This window comes from Pipistrellus kuhlii, unplaced genomic scaffold, assembly GCF_014108245.1.
Source record: "Pipistrellus kuhlii isolate mPipKuh1 unplaced genomic scaffold, mPipKuh1.p scaffold_m20_p_3, whole genome shotgun sequence".
Taxonomy (NCBI): domain Eukaryota; kingdom Metazoa; phylum Chordata; class Mammalia; order Chiroptera; family Vespertilionidae; genus Pipistrellus; species Pipistrellus kuhlii.
In genome coordinates this window covers 107699540-107705539 of record NW_023425529.1, presented here as the reverse complement: position 1 = coordinate 107705539, position 6000 = coordinate 107699540, and positions in this window count along the sequence as shown.

Below are 6000 nucleotides of genomic sequence, written 5' to 3'. Positions count from 1 at the left end.
ACTCATCAGTGTGCAAATCATCTAGCTACATGTGAAAAATTCAATAACATAAAGGTAATTCTCTTGGAAAGTCGAAATAATACACAAGTCTTTGGCCAGAAATAAGTACTTGGAACATTTCTTTATGCATAGAGAATTCTGTAGTAGGTAAATGTGGTTTCATGTTACTCATCATCATAAGTTACTGGGGAGTATTTATAGGTATTTATTAATTTAGTTCTATTTTTTTTAAATAAAGAAGAGTTAAGGTGATATAAGAAAGAACACTAAGACCAACACAGATGAACTCAAGACAAAAAAAGGAAGAAAGGAAAAAGGAGAGGAAGATAGAACAGCAGTGAGAACTCCTGGCTGAAGAAAGCCTGACTGTGTTAATATAAGTACTTGAACTTTCTTGTGGCTTGATGAAAGATGGTTCCAAAATGAATTGCATAGCTCTCATTGTTCTACCTAGCACTAGAATGCGTATTTAATTCTTTCATTCATTTATTCGTTAACTCACTCATTACAATGAAACCTATTCAATCTATCTTTTATTAACCTGGCACTATATGGAGCCCTAGAAATACAGCAGTGAACATGATCTAGAAATCTTTACCTTCATGGAACTTATAGCTTTCTTGGGAAGGAATGTAGACAAATTATTACAAAGTGCTAAGGCCTACAAACTGTGCAGAGATGTATAAGAGCATCCCATAGGTATATCTAACCCAGGGTGGAGATTCAATTATCCAGTGAAACATTGAGCAACCCCACATTCTCAGCAACATAAATTGCATATTTTTGGATTTCAAGACTACTGTTCAAAAGGAGAATCTGATTTATTCACACATGACTTTAAAACAAATTAATTATTTAAATCAAACTTGGGAAGCATCTTTTTTGTGTCAAGCACTCTATTAGTCCTTATTTTGGTGACTTATGGCTTAAAATGGGATTTGCATTATATATAGGTTGTTTTCCTCAGTATGTGATTTCTGTCCTAGTTCTGGGTCCCTTTTTTGTCTCTTTAGATACCTTTAATATGAGAGTCTGGCTTAGTCATAAGAACTCCACATGTGTTGGGTTTTCCCAGTCTTAAATGATAAAATAGAATGAGATAATACATTAACACTTCTAGGGCTTTTTAGAGAACTAATTCGAGTTTTTAATGCAATCTGAAATGTAGAGTGGGATGATACAAAGCTGGAAAGCTTTGTTTTGAAAAATATAATTATATTGTACTTTTAAAATATTTTTACTGAATCATCAAAAAAGTTCCATATTTTATAGAGAATTCCTCTAAGGTGGATGTGGTGGTGATGGTAGAGGGGAGGGTAGTGTAGTTAAGAATGTAGAATAAGGACAAGTTCTGGTCCAGCCACTACTGGTCACATGAACTTGGATAGGTTATATGATCTGTGCCTCGATTTGTCCACCTGAAGCATGGGGATAATAATTCTCTTATTGAGTTTTAATGAGTTCTATGTGAAGATACTCAGCTTAGTGCCTGGCACATAGCAAAGGCTCAATAAACATTAACTGTTCTTAATATTAGGGTAGAAAGTGTAGGGTATTGATAATTAAGAAAAAGTATTATAATTTGCTATAATATTTGAATTGGAATCTACACAAGAACATGTCTTTTAAGAGGATAGGACCAACAAGGACAAATGGCCACAACTTTTTAATCTAAAGATTCTATGAAGTCAATATAAATGAAGTAAATGGTTTATGTCGCTAACATCTACTCAGCTGTTGTAATTCTTATCATGTCAGAGAACGCAGAGACACTCAACATTCTGCATAGAAGTGACTTTCGAAAGCATTGGGACTTCCTGAGGCACAGAGAAGCAGTGTGCATGGAGGTTAAAGGCACAGACTCTAGAGCCAATCTGAACTCCATCTATTGTATATATTTTATATATATATATATATATATATATATATATATATATATATATATATAAAATTGATTTTTTTCAGAGAGAGAGATAGAGGGACAGAGAGCTAGAAATATCGATGAGAGAGAATCATAGATCAGTTGCCTCTTGCATACCCCCTACTGGGGATGTGCCTGCAACCAAGGCACATGCCCTTGATGGGAATAGAACCTGAAACCCCTCAGTCCGCAGGCCGAAGCTCCATCCACTGAGCCAAACTGGCTGAACTCCATCTATATTTGATAGCTGTGTGATCTTGGGCAGGTTACCTAACTCTCTGTACTACAATTTTCTCATCAGCCTAAAGAGAATAAGAAGAGCTCTACCTCACTGTTTTGTCGTGAAGATTAAATGAAATAAAGTGTCTTAAACAGTAATGGCCCATGTCTATCAATAAAATAGATATCATTTATCTTCCTAGGATGCAAGCTCCTTGACAGCAGACATTTTTTTTCCTTTATTTCACCACCCCCCTGACTCATGTATCTCTAGTACCTGAAATAAAAGGTTCTGAATAAAAGAGTTGTTAAATGAAAAAATATAAGAAAGTTTTGTTAGCCAAATAAAAGAATGAAAAATCTGGGCTAAAATGTTGAAAATTATTGAAACAAGAATATATATATATATTAGGCCAGGATACCATAACAGGTCATGACCGGACAGGAGGAGATTATACACGCAGGTAAGGCCAAGAGTGGAGATGGAGAGAGAGACGGGGGGCCAGCCTGAGGGCTTGTGCCAAGGCTTGGGCTGGCCCCCTGGAGCTGGAGCAGACACGGACCGGGACAGGGACAGGGGGGCTGGCCTGCAGCCTCCATGGCTGATCTCAGGCCCAAAGAGGAAAGGGTGGTCCGCCCACAGCCTCTGCAGCTGAATGGAAGCCTGAGCTGAGCACAGGCCTGGAGTAAAACATTGACAGCATGTTCTTTCAGTATAAGTGGGGCATTAGAGGCCCACAGAATGATTATTTCCTTTTCTATGAAACACATAACTCTGACACACCTTTTACAATTAAATAAGTTCCATATACTTTGACATTTTACAGCCCTGGAAAGTTACATATAATGATCAGCAAAGTGAGAAGATGAAAAGAATTTTTATGCTTTTAAAGATGTAACTAATTTCTGTGTAGAAGACAAACCAATTCAAAAAGTGATGGTTTTATTATCTGATAGGACAGTGGTTCTCAACCTTCCTAATGTCGCTACCCTTTAATACAGTTCCTCCTGTTGTGGTGACCCCCAACCATAAAATTATTTTCGTTGCTACTTCATAACTGTAATTTTGCTACTATTATGAATCATAATGTAAATATCTGTGTTTCCTGATGGTCTTAGGCCATCCTGCTAGTGGTTTGCAACCTGTGAGTCGTGATCCACAGGCTGAGAACCACTGCTGTAGAGCCTGCGCTCGGCCCATCTGTGTGTGAGCCAGCAGTCCCACCTCTGCGTGTGAGCTGCAGAGAAAACACCTTTTCTGGCCACTCACTGGCTAAGCTCCCTGTGCACCACTCGCAGTGTTCTTGGTAACTTGCTTAATAAGAATCCAAGAAGGTGATCTAGGGTTTTTCCGCCTCTCTTCTGGAAGAAAAAATGAAGGTCTGCTGCTGGAGGGGCTAAGAAATGTCATAACCTGTCCTAGCTGCTTTGGTTCAGTGGATAGAGCCTTGGTCTGCCAACCGCAGAGTCCAGGTCTGATTCTGACCAAGGGCATGTACCCAGGCTGCAGGCTCCTCCCTGGTCGGGGCCCAGGTCAGGGCTCATGCAGGAGGCAACCAATCACAGTGTCCCTCTCACACTGATGTTTCCCTCTGTCTCTCCTTCTCTCTTCCACATTCTCTAAAAATCAATGGAAACATATCCTCTGTTGAGGATAAAAAACAAAGATAGAAATGTCATATCCTATGAAAGACACATCTTAAAAACGCCTAAAGAAAGTTGTCATTTTTTGTGTGAGGAAGGGACTGGAGTCTGTGTTGATGAAAACACCTTGGTGGCTGCAGTGGCTGCAGTGGCTGATGCAGCGGGGTGATGGAGCTGGCGCCTTCCCCTGATCAGCCTGGTCGCCTCCCATAGAGGGAGGCCAGACTGTGGCTTAGGCCGGAGAGCAAGCCTAAACCATCAGTAAGGCATCTCCTGAGGGCTTCTGGATTGTGAGAGGAGGTTGGGTGAGCTTAGGGACCACCCCCAGTTCACAAATTTTGTGCACAGGGCCTCTAGTAAGTACATAAAAGTCTACTAGGTGATTTTTATTATTTTTGTGTATGATTGTGAAGTTTTATAATAAAAGATAAAATACTTTACTGATGTAATCATTGGTGATAAACAGGCAACAGAAAATATATTTGTATCATTTTTTTTTTGTTATGGTTTAAGAAAGTAAAAAAGACATATTATATTACTAAACACTACTATACTGCTAGAGACTGGGGAAACTGGTCCCCAAAAGACATTTGTTTCTTTTAAGGACTCTAATGTCAAGCAAGAATTCCAATAAAAATGAACAAAGTTGATCTGCCAACCTGTACTTTTCTTTCTTATCATTCTATCATCAGTCACCCCAAGAACTGGAAGGACCTTGGAGATTACTTTGTTTACCTCCCTCAGAGGTTCTTCAGGTAGCCATTAACGCCATTCACTCCCTGTCAGCACTTTAGTTGCACTCCTCTTTCCCTACAGGGCAGAGGTCATAATCTCCACATCTAACTATTCCACAACTCCTCCACCCTCACATAATCATGTCTCCAGACCCTGCCTTCCTGCCTTCCCTTTGAATCTCTGTCCTGCTCACTTTCTGACCCTTTTGGTTCTCCTCCTACCTCTCCCTTCTCATCTTGCTTCAGTCACGTGAGGTATCCTGGCCATGGAGGGCACATCTCAGTCCCTATTATAGCTCCTGTGGGATGCAGCCTCTGTGAACTGAGCTTGGCTCTTGGTACATTCCTTGTAGGGAACATCACAGCCTTTTTGCACTTAAGAACACCAGACAGCACTTCAGCACTATGTTTGGAGGTCTTTTTTTTTTTAAATTAAATATATATTTTATTGATTTTACACAGAGAGGAATTGAGAGGGATAGAGAGTTAGAAACGTCAATGAGAGAGAAACATCGACCAGCCGCCTCTTGCACACCCCCCACTGGGGATGTGCCCTCAACCAAGGTACATGCCCCTGACCGGAATCGAACCCGGGACCTTTCAGTCCGCAGGCCAAGGCTCTATCCACTGAGCCAAACCGGTCTCGGCTATGTTTGGAGGTCTTTTAAACAGTGAAATTACCAATAAAAAGTACAAAAATGAAAAAAAGAAGACACTAAAAATACTGTGAAAAGCACACTTGTTTATATTGTAAGAGCTGAACAAGAAGGCATAGTGTCATCTTGTTGGACCCCAGCTGGAAATGTGTGCATCAGCCAATCCAAAAATTTCACAGCTCCTCATCACTCTGCAAATGACCATAGAAGTGCTGTGAATATTGCTTTGGGGGTTTCAAATAAATGTAGCAAGTAGGGGAATTCGCAGATATGGAATCCGTGAATAATGTGGATTGACTATAATAATAAAAGCATAATATGCTAATTAGACTAGACGTCCTTCCAGAGTCCTCCCTCTGGACAAAGCTGCAGCAGGCAGGGGCTGTGGCAGAGGTAGCAGAAGCCCCTGGCTGTGGCAGTGGTGGTGGGCAGGGGCTGCAGACAAGGCCCTTGCATGAATTTTGTGCATTGGGTCTCTAGTCTATTCCTTAATTGTGCATAGTATCACTATGTTCAATAAAACAAAACATGCAATTTACTACATGTATGTTAAAAATATATATCTTCATTAATAAAAGAGAAGATGCAAATTGACCATACCTCTGCAATGACCACTAGCCAATCAGGAGTGAGTATGCAAATTAAGCCTCCATCTTTGTTGGGTTAATTTGCAAATGCAGGTACTGAGTGGCCTGGGTCCCCAGAACATCCTCAGGACTCAGGCAGCTCCTAGCCTGTAGGCCCACACATAAGCCCTGAGCAGATGGGGTCCCAGAACACCCCTGGCCACTCTGGGCCTATGGGAGCAGGAACCAAGCAGCAGGGT